This window comes from Neofelis nebulosa, chromosome 16, assembly GCF_028018385.1.
Source record: "Neofelis nebulosa isolate mNeoNeb1 chromosome 16, mNeoNeb1.pri, whole genome shotgun sequence".
NCBI classification, from domain to species: domain Eukaryota; kingdom Metazoa; phylum Chordata; class Mammalia; order Carnivora; family Felidae; genus Neofelis; species Neofelis nebulosa.
In genome coordinates this window covers 44,885,987-44,907,762 of record NC_080797.1, presented here as the reverse complement: position 1 = coordinate 44,907,762, position 21,776 = coordinate 44,885,987, and the positions used below count along the sequence as shown (strand labels likewise).

The 21,776-nt window shown below is 40.6% G+C and overlaps 2 long non-coding RNA genes across 3 annotated transcripts in view; one reads left to right on the top strand and one right to left on the bottom strand.

Moving 5' to 3' along the window:
* Nucleotides 1-21,776, bottom strand: part of LOC131497298 (uncharacterized) — a 114,101-nt gene that overhangs the window by 57,858 nt on the left and 34,467 nt on the right. For both annotated transcript variants that reach the window (XR_009254879.1, XR_009254878.1), the window contains exon 2: nt 9,925-10,012. This is a non-coding gene — a long non-coding RNA (uncharacterized LOC131497298). The remainder of the gene's footprint in view (nt 1-9,924; nt 10,013-21,776) is intronic.
* Nucleotides 9,304-20,268, top strand: LOC131497297 (uncharacterized). The gene is made up of 3 exons (XR_009254876.1): nt 9,304-9,445; nt 12,691-13,036; nt 19,995-20,268. It is a non-coding gene; the product is annotated as an uncharacterized LOC131497297 (long non-coding RNA).

Below are 21,776 nucleotides of genomic sequence, written 5' to 3'. Positions count from 1 at the left end.
GACAAGGACTAGAAATATCAATGTGGGAGTCATTGGAGTGGATAAGTCATGAAAATGGATGAAGTCTCCCAGACACTGAATATAGACAGGGGAGACATAAGACCTTTGGCCATGCTCAGAGGCATGGCAGCATTCAGAGAGCAAGCAGTGAGGAGCAGCTGGAAAAAGAGATCAAAGCGGGACAACCAGTGATATAAGAGGTCTGCTATCACAGAAGACAAGGAAATAGAGGTTTCCAAGCAAGAGGGAGAGAGAAACTTAACTGAAAGCTGATCGGAGGCAGAATAAAATGAAGATGGAGAAGTGACCACTGGACCAAGCAACAGGATTACGTGACTTTGACAAAGTCACATCAGTGGAGTCACGGGGGGGAAAAGTGGCTATGGCGATAGTAAGAGTGAAGTAGAGAAGACCATTAGTAGAGATAAATAACTGAGTAGTTTTCCTGTGAAATGGAGTAATAATTGAAGAGGATGTGAAAGAAAAAGGTGACGTCATTCTGTTTTAAGATGGGAGGCAAAATGTGTTCCACTAATACCAAGGGTCCACAAGAAAGAAAGGATGTGAAGTACATGGGAATTCTGTAACTATCTTCCCAATTTTTCTGTGAATCTAAAACCACTCTAAAATGAAAGGGCTTTCTGTGAAAAATAATTTTATTATTTATTTTGAGGGAGAGAGAGGGAGAGAGAAGGAGCTGAAGCCAAGAGACAGACATAACCAACAGAGCCAAGCAGGCACCCCTAAAATAAAAAGTTTGATGATGAAGCAAAAGAAAGAAAACTTTTAAGGACAAGATCCTTGAAGAGGGGCTGATCTCCAAAGCCCGAGTGGAGGAGTGTTAGTGTTGGCTGTCAGTGAATATCATTCATTTATTAGTGAATCACTGAATGGATTTTGTTTCATTTTAGGGTTTACAGACCTTACATGCATTCACTCACTTTTATCATTATAAACTTGGGAGGCTATTATGATACTTTTTATAAAATGAGAAAATGGAGGCTTGGACAGGTAAGGCTGTGGATGAGAACAACATTCCAAATCAGCCAGAGGAATTTGAAAGGCAAAGGTCAGCTTTTTCACAGCACCTGTTTGCTTAGTAAGGGGGCTGAACTTGTTGGCATTGTCAGGTTTAATGCAAGTAAGGCATCCCACTGGTGTTTAATGTTGGGTCTTAGTTTCCTCAGCTGCAGAATGAAAGAATACAACAAAACACATTTAAGGGTGTTTGGATCCAGAATTCTCTGACTTTTAACTCTGTTGAATAGCTTCTTGTGACAAAAAGTGTCTTCATGACTGCCGTGAAGACAAATGTGTGGGTGGCAGAGACAGGGATCTGAGTCTCTATCACACGTTGTTCACTACACGTTGCTTGGAGGGTATGTTTACAGCAACATGCACTGTGTTGGAATCTTCCACGTTGCTCTGCAAGGAGGTGTTGACAGCATCATCTTTGCTCTTCAGCATGTGTTCAGTGATTGTGAATAAAGATGCAACCATGCTGAGTCAGCCTCCTTTCCCTCTTCCCAGGGAACCTCATGAGGAATAAATCAAAGCTGCATGTCCACAAGTGACAGATTGTTCTAGGCAGCCACACACAAATTCTCTTAGTTATCTAATCACATTTTTTCAAGCCTTTATCCAGTTTCTACTCCTACTATGAGTCTGAGAATCTGAGAAATTTGGGAGCACCCTCTCCCCCAGGTGAAAATTATATTTCTGAAACATTTTAGGTTCATACCTATCAGGCAACACAATTTATTAATTCAAGTTAATTTAGTAAGCATGCATTGAGAGCCTGCTAACATACTAGGTCTCATGCTAGACATTGGGAATAGAAAGTTGTATGAGACACAGTCCTGGAACTCAAAAGACTCTACCTGTCAGGCTAGTTTGAAGATTCACTGTTATGTGTAGGAACAGCAGCAATATTATGCCTAATAGTCTCAGCCACAGTAACATGATGACATATTCCATTTTTTCGTATGTACCTTATTCTTTTATTTGCCAGCCTCTCCCAAGATCTACCTTGCCCTCAGACTTCCAGTTCAGTTTGCCCAATGCAAAGAACTGTAAGAGATCAGAGGTTGAGTGGAAAGTGAGGTCAGGATATTCATTCTTGTAGCTCCCCACTACAGGGTCACTGTTGGTTGATGGCATCCTCCAATGGTCAGGTGGCTCTCACCACACAGCTCTCTGTGTCAGGTCTTGGTGGCCACTCCTTCCTCTGCCCCTTTGGGTCTCGGGGAGAGTGGTATCCCTCTGTTACTAACTCTGAGTACTCTGGCATTCATTCCTTATGAATGGCTTGCTGCCTATGACTTTTTTAAATGTTTCTTTTATTCATCTCTCAGATGAATAAAAGACAAATTAATTAACTTATTTAAGCTTTAGTTCCTTCATTTATAAAATAGAGATGAAAAACATCTATCTTATAGGTTTCTTATAAATATCAAATGACTAATGCATGTATGGCATCTTATAATTCCTGGAATAGTAATTTCTAAACATATAAATATTAAGCTCTTTCACCTTTGGGATTCTAAGGTTTTTGGAGTCCCCGTGTAGAATCCCTAATAGAGGGTAGGACACAGCTACAAGACTTCTGTAGAGAAACTTTCTTGACATTGCCAATGGCAGTTTCTCTCATTTCTCTTAAATCTTTGGGCTCTTTGTTTGTGTTTCTCTAATGGCTCGGTTGATATTTTGCCTTATATTTCAAACATTATACTTAATATTCAGTGCCTATATTTATGAATACTGATGTTTAAATGACCTTCTACCCCCATTAGATCATGAGTTTCCTAAGGCTATGAATTGATTCTATACACATATATATATCCCCAGTGCCTAGCAGAGTGGATGGTACCTAACAAAGAATTTTTAAGATGACCACATGTCTAAAGAACAAAAAAAGTTGACCACATGTCTGGATGAATGAAATTAATAACAACCCTAAGATGTAGAATGCTATTTCTAATAATAATCTGGATTGGGAGGGAAGATTTAAGGAATGAGGAAACCAGTCAGAAGACTAAATAATATTGTGCAGAGGGGAAGAGAGATGAAAATAAGGAAAGGTCACAGGTTATGAAAAGGAGGAGAAAACAATAGTTTTGAGAAATGCTTAGGGAGTGATTATGTGAATATAAAGTGTGAGACAGAGCAAATACGTGAAAAGGGACATGGGACTTCACACTTGGACACCTGCAGGTATGGTTTTATTATCAACCAAGTTGGGAATATCAGTGCAAGATGAGGGGTTAGGGTGCTAGGCAAGTGTGGGTTGGAGGAACATATGATTCTCACCTCAGCATATTACGTTTGTGGTGACAGAAATATCCAGTTGAAGATGTTGAGAATATGTGTGTGAAGTTTGAAAGGGAGATGGGAGCTATAGGGAGGTGATCCTCTCTGTTCAAATAGTTCATTTAGCATAATTTCATTCTTCCCCTCTATAAAGACTTTATGTCTGTTTCCACTCTCAACTTTAAACTCCTTGAAGCCAGACACCTTGTCTTCATTGTATCCCCCAGTGCCTAGTATGGAAAATTTCCTCAACGAATGATCATTGAGCTTATGAATGGTTATTGAGCTTTGAGAATCATGGGCCAAGAATATGTATTTGCAGAAATCACAGGAGGAGTGAGATTGTTCACAATGACTGAGGAGAAGACTAGGAAGGAATCTCTCAGGAAGAGGAAGAGAAGTCACATAAAGAAGAAAGAGATAGGAGGCGAGCCAGAAAAGAATGTTCTCTGAGTTTCAAAAGATGATTTTAAAAAAGGAGACTATGGGTAGTATTAGTGCCTTTGTGATCAAATAGAATGAGGACCGAACCCATTGATTTTGGCATTTGTAAGTCAGGAAGTCATTGATGACTTGAGCAAGAACAATTATTATGAAGATAACTTTAGTGACTTCAAAATGATGCAAATAAGGAACTACATATAATGAAAATATACCAATCTTGCATGTAATAGAAATGTAAAAAAATAATAGCTAGAATGACAAACTATATTAAAGGAAGCTTTTAAGAAATCATAATTAAACATATTCCTAAGTTGAGGGAAGGAGCCAATGAGATTAAAGGAAGGTGAAGATACAAGCAGGGAAGTCTGTAGAGCAGTTTTAAATTTCTATACTATTAGGATTTGTATAAAGTATATCACATTCTTATTCATATCTACTAGCCATTTAATATTTTTCCAGAAACCCTATTTTGGTTAATTTGGGCTCAAATCCACCAAAATATTTGAGCTACTAAATCACAATATCCAGGGTCACGGAGATGTCTTTTCATGTCGTGTTTTTGGATAAAGCCAATCACTCCATAGACTTCAATGAGACTCACTGCTAAAGAAAACATTTCTCACTATGGCATCACCCCTTTTCTTGTTTTTTGAAGCAATAAGAGACTTCCAAGGATATGCTGCCAATGTAATCATCATTGAACCCTGTTTCAACACCATCACAAATAGTGGCTCATGTTATTGCTTACATCACCCAGCAAAAGAGCATGTCCGTTGGGTTTTAAAATTATTAATGTCAGTGATTTTTAATACTATTAGAAATAATATTTTTTTTGCACTAGGATCATGACTGACTTCACATAGGTCTCTGCTCTTTCTTAAACCTTATGTTTCACCATTTGCCTGTAAGTTTATTCCACAATATTTTTTTAAGTTTATTTCTTTTGAGAGAGAGGGAGAGAGCAGAAGCTGGAGAAGGGTAGAGGGAGAGGGAGAGAACCTCAGGTAGGCTCCATGCTGTCAGCACAGAGCCTAACATGGGGCTCAATCTCATGACCGTGAGATCATGACCTGAGCCAAAATCAGGAGTCAGACATGTAACTGACTGAGTCACCGAGGCACCCTTATTCCACAATATTTTTAAAGAATTGGCTAATTGTAGCCAATTTTTTTTTAATTTTTTTTTTAACATTTATTTTTGAGACAGAGAGAGAGCATGAACAGGGGAGGGTCAGAGAAAGAGGGAGACACAGAATCTGAAACAGGCTCCAGGCTCTGAGCTGTCAGCACAGAGCCGGATGCTGGGCTCGAACTCATGGACCGTGAGACCATGACCTGAGCCGAAGTCAGACGCTTAACTGACTGAGCCACCCAGGCCCCCCTGTAGCCAATTTTTATACATTGCTAAACTCCTCCAGAATGTGTCTGAAATTTGGTTTTGTAGATAATTAGCTTGAAACAAAAGGACATCTGAATTTTTTGTGATAATGCACAGAATAATATCAGAAGCATACCTAATTCATACTACCATGATAATTATTTTTATAAGTGATTTTGGGTTCCCCTTTTATGAGGACAAGTTAGTAAGGTAAGGTCAAAATATTCTTTGGGATTAACCTAATTGGACTTCTTCCCCATTTCCTTTTCTTCTGGGTAATAGGTTGTTTTCCAACAATATTTTATTTTGTTGACTCAAAAGTAAACCACATTGTTCATTCTGTTTCAAGTTTGGGAAAATAATAAGCATGTACTCTCCCACTCTGAATATTCAGTGACTGCGTCCATTGCTTAATTTTTTTAATTCTGGGGTGCCTGGGTGGCTTAGTTGGTTAAGCCTCCAACTCTTGATTTTGGCTCAGGTCATGATCTCATGGTTCATGGGTTTGAACCTTGCATCAGGCTCCAGGCTGGCAGTGCAGAGCATGATTGGGATTCTCTCTCTCTCTCTCTCTCTCTCTCTGCCCCTCCTTTGCTCTCTCTTTTTCTCTCTCAAAATAAATAAACTTAAAAATTTTTTTTTAATTCTGAACTGGAATATAAATTCTTCTGGAACAAAAGTACAGTGGGTTTCAGAACTTTTAGCCAACTTAGGATGCCAGAACTGGGCTTTTCATAACCAGTCTGTGTGATACTATCCCTGTTTAATTTTAGATAGTAAACACAATCTAGAACCTTTCCCTCAGCTGCAGAGACCACTGGGCTAGCACAGAACAAAGGTACTTAAAGTAAAATTTCAGTGAACCAGAAATTGAAACCCTTGAAACCATAATCTAATCAACCTGCACTCTTGGTTATGCTTCAGAATAATCAGACCTGTCTTTGCTGCACAAAAGTCTGCTGTTAAATGTCAGTCTTTCTATCACCAACAGGAAAGTCTACTTTCATGGTGTTTACAAGTCCAGCTTTGGAAAATCTGGTCCTAATCCCAGACGAACTTCCTCTGTGATAATTGCTAACATAACAGTACAACACAGTGATCTTATTAATGGAACCCTTATTTCCATCATATATCCAGCTGCCTCCCTTAGAGGGGCTTCTAAATTTATGCAGATGCCAGAGGCTCTGCTTCTGGGGATCCAAATCAGTCCATGTGGCTTCCCTCCCCAGATGAAGCAATAAATTATATTCTGGGCCCAAACTCCTCATTCTCCAGTCTGCATTGCACCTGGAAAATATTGAAATAATTTTATTCTGGTGAAACCACTGGATTCTAGAGCTAAAAAACTTACTTTGGAGAGAGATAAGGAAGGTTAAGCAAGTCAGCTGGAGGGATCCTTGCATCCCTATCTTAGAAGCAAGTGTTTGCTGTAAACATGAAGAGACAATGAATTGTGATAGAAGAGGTATCCTTGAGAATGTGCTTCCCTTAGCATACTATGTAAACTTTTTTCAGAGCATTAACTGGAGGGAAAGCTGGAGGGAAGTTTTCTTGTCTATTTTTCTCATGACACTGTAAATTTCTTGACATAAGAACTGTTATACTTCCTCAATTTCTAACACAACTCCTGGCCAATAGACGGTGTCCACTATATACCTATCTGAAGAATGAATGACTCCTTTAAGGAGAAGTTCAGGACACTAAAATGCTTGATACTTTCTAGACTCCAAGGAAGTTTTCAAATTTAGTATCATTTCTGTATAAAATTCTGGTTCCTGTATAACATCACTAGACCATACGTACAACTCATTAGTGAGTTAGTTTGTACTAGAAATTATACATTTCTAGCTTCGTCATCAGAAGATAATAAAAATAAAACTTCTCGGGGTGCATGAGTGGCTCAGTCAGTTGAACATCTGACTCTTGATTTTGGTTCAGGTCATGATCTCATGGTTCATAGGATCAAGGCCTGAATCCAACTCAATGCTGACAGCATGGAGCCTGCTTGAGATTCTCTCTCCCTCCCTCTCTCTCCACCCCTCCCCGACTTATGCACACTCTCTTTCCCAAAATAAATAAATGGACATTGAAAAAAAATGCATCCTCTCATTCCAGGAAATGCTATTCCAGGTTCAAATATATTCCCATGGGTTGTGACCTACATCTGAAGAAGCTGATAGAAAGAGCAGGACAAGACTGACAGTGATGGTTAATTTTATGTGTCAACTTGAAGGGTATTTGGGGGATGAGATTAACATTTGATTCAGTGGACTTTGAATAAAACACCTTGCTCTTCCTCCATAATATGAGTGGGCCTAATCCAATCATTTGAAGGCCTTCATATACCAAGGACTGACCTCCTCAAAGCAAGAAGGAATTCTGCAGCAGATGGCTTTCAGACTTCAACTGCATCATTGACTCTTTCCTGAATCTGCCAGCCTACCTTGACTTTGGACCTGCCAGACTCCATAATAGCATGAACCAATTCCTTAAAATAAATCTACACACACACACACACACACACACACACACACTCTACTGGTTCTGGTGCTCTGGAGAGCCCTGACTAATACACTGAACAACAGGCATATTATACAATCTATCATCCAACTACCTTGTAGCCCATCTCCCCATAGACTACTATGCAGAAAGATTCACCAGGCTGTTCATTTGCACAATGCTCTTACTTCTTTATTGATTGTAGAGTAAGATTAAACAGAGAGAGAGTCTTCATATCCATGCCATTTAAACAAAGCAGTGGACTAAGTCAGGAGACCTTGGTCTCAATTACATCTTTGTCTCATACTGTGATATTTGCCCACTTGTGCCTCAGTTTCTCCTCTATACAAGAAGGGGTGCCCTTAACCTGGAGGCCCTGGCCGGGCCTCAGGACATCTGTGAGCCTCTTACAATTTTATGCAAACACATATGTGCTTATATTTATGAAGATGTTTTGTATCTTTCAATAGTTTCAATAGGCCAGTGACCTGAAAAAAAGCTCCAGTCCTCTAGACTTGTAATGGTAATGGCTCATCGCAGTTCCAAGTTAACCTAATACTCTTCTATCAGCTGCAGATGATTTGTGGCCTTCCCTGAAAAATGATTTCCATTTAGTGCTTTGGGAGGTCATGAAGACCCTGAGCATTTAAGGATTTTCTGTGTTTTTCTAACCTATGAGTATAAAGAAAGGCAGCCGGGGCAGGGGCATGGGGGGTGAGGTGGAGTGAGGTAGACATTTATTTGAAAGAGATCCATTGTTCCAAATTTCAATAACAAGTTGTAAGGGTGCTAAAAGTTGTGGTTTCTGAGAAAGGGAAACTAGAGATCTGAGGAAAGATAAGATACTTTCTGGTGTATGCCCACTTTCCATTGTTGACACTTTTGTTTGACAATGTACATTTATTGCTCTTACTCTTGAGACATGCTTTACATATCTTTACTTACTCTTAAAAATGAGTCAACTAAAAACGGTAGAAAATTTTGAAAGATTTGTATATTAAAGAAGAATAGTCATAGTATATCAAGTAAAAAAGAGTTAAAGGCTAATAGTCAAATGATCACATTTTGAATAAAACACATGTCCATAAGTCTATTTGTGTGCACTATGCCATTGGTACCTCTAACTGTGAAGCTAGGGGAAAAAAGTAATTTGGCTTTCAATCCCTTTTACATTTTTTGAGCTGTTATAACATACACATTTCACTTTCACATTCAAATAACTAAAAATGTAAAACATGAATGCATCTGTTATATATATGTGTGTATATTTTAATGCAAATGAAATTAGATTTACATATATGTATTTGTATGAAATATCATATGGAAATATGAACTCTGTGTCATCCAAATAGGCTGACGACTTGTGTGGTGGGTAAAACAAATATGAAGATTTGGAGAAATTGTAGGCATACATTTACAAAGTGCTCTGATGAGAGAAGTAGGGCAGCTGAAAGAAAGATCAGGTTGGAGATGTATTTCTTAGACCTTGTCTCCTGGGCTTGATGCCTTGAAAGGAAAACTTTAGGTCTGGGAGTGTGGGGGTGCATAACCCAGAGAGACTGCCAAGTCAAGAATGATTGTTCTTGTGGGGTGGAGCCTATGTTGCATAGACACAGCATTATGAAGTTGAGAGACACCTAGGATGACGTTTGTCTGTGACAGCTGGGGGTCGGGGGGGAGTGGGTGGGTGCAGGGAGAGCATAAGAGAGACTTCCAGCTTAGGAGGAGGGGAAGGTTACTGGAGGGGTGATAAACAGGGTGAAACAGGAAGCTGAGACGGAGAGGACAGTGAAAAACTGTGGCAACCAGAGCTGAGGTGAGCAGTAAGTCCAGGCATGTCATTACTCATGAGGGCAGTTATAGCCTGGTATTTCTACACACTGTAGTAAAGTTGTACTCTGACCATCTGGCCCAGGACTTATCAGGGAGGAATTACTCATGGGCAAGATGATGTTCCCAGAAGCATCATCTTTGAAGAATAAATCCTTAATGGTCTGGGTGACAGCGATGGCAGGAAGTCATTCAAATAGCAGCAAGGGGGATCAAAGAATGTGGCTTGAGGGGGATCTCCCTGCATCCCCAGTATTCCCAGAATTGGTTTTTCTAATCATTGACATTCTTGCACACATTAATGCTCAAAGATATTATCCACAGTCACTGCAATTTCCATTTTATACTATAAATTATGTACGTTTGGATCACTCACTGGAGTTTCCAAACAGAGGACCCAAATTATAACACTTATGTCTAACCTTCTTCCCCATTCATGAGGTTCAAAGCAAAGCAAACACATACCAGAAAGTTGCAGCTTTAGATGGTGTCTCATTTCTAACACTGGTCCAAAGCATCCAGTCATATTAAGTAACTTGGACTTGTTTTCCACCTATGAATGAAAAGCAGGGTTTATTGAAATAAGTTCCAAGGTTTGGGGAAAGTCATAATCATCACAAAGCATTCAGAGAGAAATCAGAAGACAATCTCATTCCATCCCAAAGATTTCCAGGCATAACGACAAGGATAATGGCAATCTGTATTAATCTCCTTCTGTAGTAATTTATGAGGGGTATAATTTATAAAGTACTATAGGAGTGTGAATACCAGAGGTGTCTCTTGCCAGTGTGGTCTAGGTATCATCAACTAAAGAAAGTGGAATTGAGATATTTTAGAAAGAAGAAACTAGACTGGCTCATTTTCCTGCTGAGAGTTTTAGGAGCACTATCTGTTTTCCATCCTAATTCACTTTTTCAGAGAACCTTCTTCGCTAGAAACAACAATGCATTTCCTAGTACAAGTCACTTGCCTTAACATTTCATTCTATTTTCCCCAAATGAGAATCATCTCTGAGCCCCACCCCTTTCCCCACAGCTCCTGGCAGCCCCTCACCATAGAAGTGGAGCAAAGGAGAAGGTTGTAACTGACCCCCCTCACGTAGGTCTGGCTCGTGCCAGGGCAATGGGAGCCATCTGTAATAATGATCAGGGATAAAAACCAAGTCTGATGACAATGAAACAAATCAACTAACAGCAATTCTTTCCCCAAATGAATTCCTGAATTTGGTTTTCCATTCCCAGAGGCTTTACTGGCTGTAGAACAGAGAGCCTGATGTGTTTACATTTCTCTCCTACAAGGGAACTTAGCAATCAGGACCAGAGCTGTGGTCTGGGGGAACAGAGTAGGTGGTGAAAGAGCATTCTCAGCAGAACGAAGGTTATCTTTGATCTGCTCCCATGGCCCACCCCTGGGATGACCCCACATTTAGTAAACACTGGTCATATTCCCATCACAGAGCCAGTTTGGGGACTGTCAGATATCTTGTGGTAACACTGTAATTTTGTTTCTATAAAACTTGGAGGGAGGGAGTCTTTGGAGAGTCCGAAGATCTCAGTAGATCTAAAACAATCTTGATAGAGAGTGTAGCTCTTAGCTTGGTTCCCAAACATGTTCAGAAGCCTATATTCAGAAATACTCACTTTTTTGTTTCTTTTCCAGTAAACATTCAGTTTTCAACCTCTAAATCTTCTGCAATTTCTAAAAAAGAAGATTCCCCCGCCCCGGCACACACTGGAAAGAGAAAGAGCTCAGCTTTTCCCAGACTAGTGGGTGGTGTCAGCAAGAGAGGAGTTACTGAGGCAGGAGTCAGAGACTGTGGGTGGCTGGGAAGAAGACAGGGTGAAACCAGCCACCCATTACCCCGGGGTCAGATTCAAACAGGAATTTCTCCCCTTTCTCTACTTGGAAATTTTTTTCAAGCGTCGCTTACATTATAAACCTGCCCATTTATCAGAGAATATAAGATTTGTTATGGGAGAAAAAGCCTATGGTCTTATGGCGATGCCATAAAAAAAGAGACCAAAAAACTAAAGTACTGGAAAAGCCCTCTGAGTCCAGCATCTTAATTTTTGCAGACAGAACTCTGAGGCACAGAGAGGGAAGGTGCCCTGCCCAAGGACTCACAAATAGAAGACAGAATTAGATCACAGGTTGTTTCTTTCCAGGTTCCATGCCCTGTCCCTTCTTAGAACCCACTCTAGTGACCCCTAGTGGGTCTCCCCTGTTGTTTCTGCATCCATGTCTCTGGAAGTTTGCCCAGCTTCTCCATGGGGTGATGAGTTGATAGTGGGGTTGCTACAGGAAATGTCACATGGCTCAGACTTATGAACCCCAAAGGAATTCACTCCTTCCTCTTGGCCATGAAGCACCACTGGACCCTGATCAAGAAGGAAGCAAAAGTCAGGGCACCTGGGCAGCTCATTCTTCTAAGCGGCTGACTCGGGTTCAGGTCATGATCTCAAGGTTTGGGAGTCTGAGTCCCATGTCGGCTCCATGCTGACAGCTCAGAGCCTGGAGCCTGTTTTGGATTCTGTGTCTCCCTCTCTATCTGCTCCTCCCCCGCTCATGCTCTGGTTCTGTCTCTCTCTCTCTCTCTCTTTCTCTCAAAAATAAATAAACATTAAAAAATTTTAAGAAGGAAGCAAAAGTCTAGATTAAACAATTTCGTGCCAAAGTTCAATTCTAAGTTTGCTAAAGTTCAATTCTAAGCAATTGCTAGAAGTTCAATTCTAAGTTGCTAAAGTTCTGCTTTAGTTCTGCTAAAGTTCAATTCTAAGAGGCTCAACAGCAAAAGCAAGGGGGCAAGAGAAGGGGAAGGAAGGAGAAGAAAAAGGGGTGGAAGAGAGAAGGAAGAATGGGAGGGGAGATGAGAAGATGGAGCATAGAGGAGAAAACACAAAGTGAAGGAAAGGATGGAATGGAGGTTACTAAATAAGAAATAGTGGGGCGCCTGGGTGGCGTAGTCGGTTAAGCGTCCGACTTCAGCCAGGTCATGATCTCGCGGTCCGTGAGTTCGAGCCCCGCGTCAGGCTCTGGGCTGACGGCTCGGAGCCTGGAGCCTGTTTCCGATTCTGTGTCTCCCTCTCTCTCTGCCCCTCCCCCGTTCATGCTCTGTCTCTCTCTGTCCCAAAAATAAATAAAAAAAAACGTTGAAAAAAAATTAAAAAAAAAAAAAAAAAAAAAAAAAAAAAGAAATAGAATTGAGTGTGTCTTTTTTTGTTCTTGGTTCAGGAACTCCAAAGCTGAGAATCATGTGAAATCTGCTGTGTGCTCCAAGGAGCAGAAATGGATTCTGGGTTCACTGTATCTAGGGATCCCATTTGCATCCTGAACAGTCAAGAGGGCCAAGTCCTTGCTATCTGAAGGCTGAGAAGGTGTGGAGAGGGTGTCTTCATGTCTTACCCTTTGACAGACTCTTTTCTGGACACTCCATTGATTCTACTAAGGGTGGTTCCTGGTCCTGATCCAAACCCAATTAAGTACGGGCTTGGAGAAAATGTTGAAGCCATGGATTTTCTTCAGCAACTTTTCAGCCAGAAACTCCACCAGGAAGCCTCCAAGCCTCTTAAACAGATGTGTATGTTAATGTCCTTTGTATAGCCAGAAGCTGCCCCTAGCTTTGCTTTGCTGAAGTCTGTGGGTGCCTTTGATCTCCAAATGGCTTCCAGATCCTGTGTGAGTGCTGTGAGTGGCAACATTCAATAGAAATGCCTGTGGCTGCATGGACTGGAATTGCCCTAGAGGCTAAGTAGCTGCTGTTCTCCCTGATTTTTACCACTGTTTACCCTCTGGCTCCAGAATACCCTCTGCTAGTGGGCAGAGATGCCAGCTTGAGACCCTGGCCACCTCTAGATTCTGACACATCTGTGAATGTTGGGCAGACTCCCGGGCAAGGCCCACCATGGATCTATTTGCTTGAGGGTCTGAGAGGACCCCCGGGAAAGCAGACAGATGTGCTTTACCAGAAACAAAGTCCTAGTGTCCAAAGGGGCTGGGTTTATGAGTACAGCTTCATGTCTATAATTTGGATGCTTTCCCTGTGAAGAGGGATTCTACGAATAGTAAAACAAAACTGAAAGGTCTGTTTATACTAAAAACTGCTTTGGTAAGCCTCTGACAAACTATAAAGTACAGGGGAGGGAGGCATTCCTCCCACAGTGAGAACAAAGATAGGAAGGCTGTGTGCAAGATCCCAGTATTAAGGCCCTAATGTTAAGGTCCTAAATACTGGGCCTAAAATTAAAGTCTAATATTATGTGCTGCCTTAACATCTGGCAAAATTGGGAGTATTGCTACCTATGCATTTTGGGTCTAAAGGTCTATTTGGGATTTACTTACTTGGGTCTTTTCCAAGTTCCTGGTAGTTCCACAGTCTGGGGTGACACTATATACATCATTAACTAGATGTTTCATTTGATTAGTCATTAAAAAAAAAGGCATCTGGCTGGCTCAGTCAGTAGAGCATATGATTCTTGATCTCAGAGCTGTAAGTTCGAGCACCACTTTGGGTATAGAGATTACTTAAAAATAAAATATTAAAAGGGGTGCCTGGGTGGTTCAGTTGGTTAAGCATCTGACTCTTGGTTTCAGCTCAGATCATGATCACATGGTTTGTGAGTTTGAGCCCTGAGTTGGGCTCTGTGCTGACCATGCAAAGCCTGCTTGGGATTCTTTCTCTCCCTCTCTCTGTCTCTCTCTCTCTCCCCCTTTCTCTCTGCCCCACTCCTGCTCTCTCTCTTTCTCAAAATAAATAAATAAACTTTAAATAAAATAAAATAAAATCTTAGAAAAAAAGAATCTGTCTTCATAAAGAAAACTTCTCTCAGGGAATATGAGATTTTGAACACAAAAATTAGTAAAAAATGACTTTAGAAATTCTTAAATAAGCCTCTATATAATATTTATAACAACCACAGGTAGAAAAAAGGTCCACTACAGAAGAACTGGACACAGGTCAATTACCAGATGAGACTTACCCACCTACAAAATTAAGATACAGTTTACTCCTGAAGTAATAGTATTTTTTAAAATTTATTATTTCTTCTGAGAGAGAGAGAGAGCAAGTGGGGAGGGGGGGGTGGAGAGAGAGAGAATACCAAGTAGGCTCTGCAGAGTGCCATAGTGCAGAGTGCAATATAGAACTTGACCCCAAGAACCATGAGATCATGACCTGAGCCAAAGTCGGATGCTTAACCAACTGAGCCATCCAGGCACCCCAGTAATGGAATTTTTAACCAAATTATTCTTAAAATATTGTTTAATGTTTATTTATTATTTTTGAGAGAGAGAGAGAACGAGATACAGCATAAGCGAGTGGGGGAGGGGCAGAGAGAGAGGGAGACCCAGAACCTGAAGCAGGCTCCAGGCTCTGAGTTGTCAGCACAAAGCCTGATGCGGGGCTTGAACTCACGAACTGTGAGACCATGACCTGAGTTCAAGTCAGACGCTTAACCAACTGAGCCACCCAGGCACACCTTAAAATATTTTTTAAAATTTAGTAAACTGAATTGAAAACTTCGTTGTTTTTTAAAATAAAATTATTTATTAAAAAATGACAAAAAATCAAATAAAACGTTTTTGCTGATAATCAGCTATAAGAAATAGACACCCAAGTAGGAAAATGAACAAGAAAAAAATCAAAATGACCAACAAACATGAAAAAAAATCAATTTCATTAGGAATCAAATGAAAGATGAATTTAAACGAAACACCATTTTCCTGCAAGTAAAATGACAAAGTTTACACAAGAGACTATGACATTAGGAAATAAAAATTCAGAGATGAACAAGTTCTGGTTGATAAATAAGATTCTGGGGATGTGGCCATGGGAATTGGTGGTTGAATTGAGGTGTTCAAGGAACTTAGAATCTGGGCTAACACTTGTCACACTTTTCCACCAAGAAAGAAAAAGCACAATAAATGTGAAGCCTTGGGTGTCTGGAGGCTTAGTCATAAGCAACCTGTCTCTGTTTTGTCTTTAAAACCTCCATATCGTTACATTCTACTTCATACTCTACTTATGCTTATTTTATTTTTAATGTTTATTTATATTTTGAGAGAGAGAAAGAGACAGAGAGTGAGCAGGGGAGGGGCAGAGAGACAGGGACAGAATCTGAAGCAGGCTCCAGGCTCTGTGCTCTGAGCTGTCAGCACAGAGCCTGATGTGGGGCTCGAATCCATGAACAAGATCATGATCTGAGCCAAAGTTGGACACCCAACCAACTGAGCCACCCAGGAGCTCCTACCTGTGCTTATTTTAATGTGTACAACTCCTATCCAAAATCTTCAAATAATATTTGACTCTCTATATATGTTATAATTTTCCCCCCAGCTGCTTTATGTAATGCCTGACACAGAGTGCCTTAGGAAAACATTTAAATAAAAGGTTAGGATGTTGGGATCATCCAGGAGGATGGTAGAACATGAGGCAGAGGGAAAGAGATGGAGATAGGTACCCAAACTCAGTGAATGACAGGAGATAGTCAGGAAGTTAGTATTTGGAAGCATAAATGAAAGACAAATAATGGTGAAGCTGGATGGTATGAAGGAGCATGAATTTTCACCTAAAAACTCTAGACTCTGAACTCTCATGCTCCTTCCTCTCCTGAAGGTACAAAGGGATACAGAGAGCCTCCATATGGGGAACTGATGCCTTTAAGGCGAATCAGGGATCACTTGAGTTGAGGTTGAGAGAATGTTCAGTAAGGTGTGGTTAATGGAGGAATATGAAATGAGGGCTTAGTGTAAGCAATAAATACATTATTTCTGAGCTGTGTTTAAAACCACATTTCATGACAGCTCATTATACCAGCTAAGGGCAGAATTACTTATCTTAATAACCAGGTGATTTTGGAGTAAGACTGACATTTCTTTGTGCTTGGTGGGAAAAAGAAAAGGCCCCTTCCCTACCCTGATAGGAAGGGAGTTGAAGGAATACCCATAAGAATACTAAGAAAGTAATCATGGAGTTTCTCCAGCATACAAACAGATGGAAAATCCTAATTCCAAACTCCATGCCAGACAGCATGACTGTAATCATTTTAGGCTAAAAAGTTTTGAAATCAGGTGAAACCAAACACTCGCTTTGGATATAAAACATCCCCAAGAACACATGTAGCTTTTATATACATACAACTTCCTAGTTTATCATTCAACATAAACTAGTTGTCTTCATCTTTCCCTCATATTGTGAACTCCTACATTAACTGCCTTTTTGGAAGGATCTCAGACTTACGCTGCCCCAAATATATTTGAACATTCTGCCAAGAACTTGATCTTCCAGTACTCCAATCCACACAGATGCACACACACACACACACACACACACACACACACACACACACTGTGTTCTATGGATTCTGTTTCTCTGGAGAACCCTAATACTTGGGGTGACAAGTGTCCCATTTGCCTTCTCAACCCCTAAGGATGGTTAAGGATCAAGGGCAAAAGATATTTGTTTAGCCCCCATTTTGGGAGAGTAGAGGGTAAAAATCAAACATTTGAAAACTTGGGCTCCTTTTGACATATTCTTTTGGTTCCATGTCTTAGAATGCATTTTTGGTCTTCTTGAGAAATCTTTTAAATTGCATTTCTTTCTTAGTGCTCCCACACTGTTGCTGAGTGCACAAGGGCAGGGGGTTACCATTCCCTCTTCAAGAGGACAGCAGAGTGAGGCTCAGGGGATAAGGAGCCACTTAGGTCCAGGTGCAAAAATATTCTCGCAGCTTAGTTCATGTACATAGAATTATGTATACACAAAGGCAACATAAAATCCTTAAGGCACAAGTTAAAAATAAGATGGCCAGGACATCCTTGTTTTATACCAATGGAAATAATGTAACACATCACAAGTCCTTTTTTGTTGATTAACTAGACTCTTTTGGTATTACCAATACACAGATTTGTGTCATATTAAACTATCAATGAGTTAGCTGCAAAATAATTGGCATGGGTTAGATTGAGGAATACGCCTATGTTCCTGAGATGAACTGAGAGAGCAGACAGAAAACAATTCTGAACAGCAGGAGGAAGCACCAAAGGTAGGTGAGTCTGGAATTTCCCTAGAAAGGGGCCTGCCTAATCCTTTTGCCTTAGGAGAAATGTCACATTGACCTCAGGGCCTGGGAGGAAACAAAGGCCATAGTTAGGAGAGGTGACAAGGGAGAAAACTACCATTTGTTGAATGTCATCTTTGTCCCAGACACTTGTAAGTTTATTCAATTTTCATTTTCAGAGCCACCTGAGTGGTTATGAAATATTAACCCTATTTTTCCAGATGGGCATGTAGATACAGAAAGGCAAAGACTCTTATCTAAGATCACACAGTTGGTAAGTGGCATATGTGGGACTCAGACATCTCAATCCCAACTTCCTTTATTTGTCCTAATTTTCGGGGAAGACAGAAGGCCCAACCAGCCTGTCAGTCTATCTCAGGGAGGAAGCCATTGTGTAGGGGTCCTTTATTTGAAGCTATAGTTAACAGTGATATCAAGAGGGCAGAAAGAATGGGGGCACCTGGGTGGCTCAGTTGGTTAAGCGTCCGACTTTAGCTCAGGTCACCATCTCACGGTTTGTGGGTTCAAGCCCCACATCAGGCTCTGCACTGACAGCATGGAGCCCACTTGGGATTCTTTCTCTCCCTCTTTCTCTGCTCCTCCCCTGCTTATGCTCTCTCTCTCTCTCTGTCTCTGTCTCTGTCTCTCTCAAAATAAATAAACTTAAAAAGAAAGAGGGCAGAAAGAATGCAAAGTAAAGGTGGAAGCAAAGATTAAGTGAGGGTTATAGGGCAGGTCTTCAAATCTGAGAATGTTCAGACGTGGAGATAGAAGCCAGGTTAAACATGGGAGTTGAACAAGTGAACTGAGAAATAAAAAGAGACCATGGGCTAAGGAAGGGAACAGCAGGGTGTTCTTGGATGGATGTTTGTAAAGATCCTTTAAGTTGGTTTTCCTATGACCCCTTCTTCATCTTCTAGCATGATGTGTTGCCAAATCAGACATGTTTAAAGTTCCAGAGGTGGGTTATTTTTTTTTATTATTATTATGTACGCATTTCATTAAAGCTCCTATCCCTTTTAGGGTCATGAAAAGATGTACGTTCTCAGGGGTGGGGTTCCAAGGAACTTTATCACTTTGCTACCAGCTTATCTAACAGTATACAGGATCAGATATCGAACAGTAACTATTCAGCTATAAATACCAGTTTCCTGTGTTTGGAAAAGGTAAGGAAATTGTTCATTCATTCTACAAATATTTGTGGAGAATGCAAAAATGGAAAAGGACCATCATGGCAGTTCAGACAAAATGCTAGGGTAGTTCAGAGAAGGAAGCTGGCATTTGAACCTGGAATAAAACCCACCCCAGCTTTTGTGTGCGTGTGTGTGTATATGTGTGTGCGTGTTCAATTTTTTCTTATAGCTCTGACATTTGCACTGATCATACTGTAACATAATTATCCAGTTACTCGTCTGCCTCCCCCTAGTAAACTAAACTCTTCCGAAGGGCAAGGATTGAACTTTGTTTATCACTGATAATCCACAGCTAATGGTAGCATTTATTTAATATTTATTGAATTTTATTGATTTTAAATTAATAATCAGACCCAGAGTTTGGGAATCATGATTCCAATTAGAAAACACAGCCCTAGGATTGGCAAACCACAGTTTGAGACTCTGTATATAAAAAGATAGGGTTTGTGAGAGAGTTTATGTTACCTTTTGGAGCAAAATTTACACTATGGTTTTCTTGAACTTCCTATAGAATTGCAAACAGTGCCACACACGTGGGAAAAACAAAAAAAAATCTGCTAAGAAAAAATGATTCAACTTACAGCAAAACACAAATCAAATTACTTCAGAAAAGAGTTTCATCATACTCTTGTCTTTTTTTTTCATCATATCCTTCTAATCCCTAACACAGAAAACAGAGGACAAGTGGACTGTATCTACATGAGGTTTCACATTAGCTTTATTTGACAAAGATGCAAGTAATGCATGAACCATCTGCACATGAGAACCAGATGCCTCATTTGCATTTGGATTTTTCCAGTAGAAATTAACCTTGAAGGCTTGAGAAATTCACTAAATTTATTTTAATTGACAGGCAAACTTAGAATGTTGAGACAAATCATATTCCAGGCATCCCATGCAAAGGTCAGTGTGTCCACATGAAGGGGTATAAACAACAATGATGAAGGGTTAGGCAGTGAAGGCTAAGACTGGAAGAATCTGGAAGATATGGACGCTATATGGACTCAGATATCTGAACAGATAAGCATCCATTTTCAATTAATATGGCTTGAGAATGACTCATGTACTAGTTACTGGAAAAGCAACTTTTGCACATATTATCTCATTCAATATTCACAACAGCCAAAGGGGGAAACTGATGAAATCTCATTCTGCAGATAAGGAATTTCAAGCTCAAAGAAAGGGGCTAAGCTGACTTGACCAAGCACCAGTGAAAGAGGACTTCAGCTACTTCCATTTTGACCTCAAACTTTCTAAGTTCTTCTTTTCTGCTTATCTCTTAACTCAGGCAAAAGACTCTGTGATCAAAGCATCCTGTGATGGGAACTGAGACTACTCCTTCAAATAACATGGACTGCCCTGAGCCAGCAAGATCTGGCATGATGGACCCCAAAACAATGATGATCTGACCTTTACTGCCCACCTGCATGTACCCACTGACCTTTGTCCCACATTTTCCTTATATAAACTTGGAAGTATTCTCAGCACTTTGGAGACAGTCTTTGAGATGCTAGCCCACTGTCTTCCTGGTGTTGGCCTCACTGAAATAAATTCCTTTCTTGTTTTACCACCATTCATTACCAAATCCCTTCGTTTGGATTTTGTCAGTGGCAAATGTCTGTATCTAGTCTGTTTGGGACCTGTGCCTCGGCTATATCCACAGCTAGGAAGTCTCTGCATCAGGATTCAAGCCAAGGTCTTGTGGCTTCCTGACCAATGGTCTAAAGCTGACAAGGTAGGGGGAAGCAGGCAGGGTCCGTGGTGTCAATAGCAAGACTTCAGAGTCAGTCAACAAGACCAGCCTAAATGGCTAAAAGTCCCAAGTGAAGCTTGTTAAAGGGACTGCTGAAGACAGCAATCTAGGACTAAGAGATATTAAGACTTTGAGACATTTAGCTAAAACCCTAAACAACACTAGCAGAGCAGAGATGCTACCGTTCTTGTAAAGCATTCACATAGGTTTACCCTCTGGAGTCCTGGTCATTGGTTCAGTGCAAATGGTTAGTCCAGACATACAGAATCTGATCTGAGAGTGAAGAGGCATCAGCCCTCTATGAAAACTCAAATGATCTCTTCTATCCTGCTGTGTTTGCAGATTTATAATGAATACATTTTTGCTGGCTGAAAATGAGCCTGTGCTCCTTTGAGCAGAAGGAGTTAACTCTCTGGGAATGAGTCGTGGAGCTGGGTTGGTTAGGTTATTAGAGAAACAGCATGTTGCTCAAGGAAATGGGGAAGGGGCCCATGTTGTTCAGCACTGGGACTAGGAAGTGGATTATTGTACAATATTCAGTAAGCATTTTCTTTGAAGGAAGCATGCTGTAAATGTGTCAAATGACAGTGATTGGTCTCTGGAGAGAGGAGAGGTGTTATGCTTGAACTGTGTCACTTGAAAAATTGAGGAACGGAAGGCAAGCTTCTACTCTGAATTGCATGGACCCAGAGAAGTTCTGATCCTTACCCTGAGAAGGCTATATCGAGAATATTATTACCTTGCATTTGCGTGTTCTTTGTATGTCTTAAACCACATTCATACACATCATCATTCTTGATCATGCTTGTTACTTGGCAAAGGCAAAGTATGATTATTCTCCCTCCCCCTTCTTTTTAGATAAAAGAACAACACCTCTCTTAGGTAAAAGAACAGAGAGGAGAATGACTTCCCAACAGAACCAACATAAGGTTGTGGGTGCTGCTTGTCCTCACCCTCACCCACTGATCACGTCACACTCAGCGCCAAGCATTGTGCTGAGAACTTCATCAATATTATCTCATTTAATTATCCTCTCAGTTCTATGGTATATGTCCTCTTATGATCTCCATTTGAAAAGAGAAAACCTAGAGGCTTACAGGAAGGAAGTATTTTACTCAGGGACCCATAAGCAGGAAATGACAAAGCTGGAATTTGAAACCCCACAGACCCATACTCTGAGTTGCTTCCCCTCTTTCCCCTGCCCCTGTGAGGCAGGTGCTAGGACCTTGCCTATTTTATTCATGAAAAAACTGAAGCACAGAGAGCTTAATAATTTGCTCAAGGTTACACATTGAGTAAATGGTGACACCTGCCAAG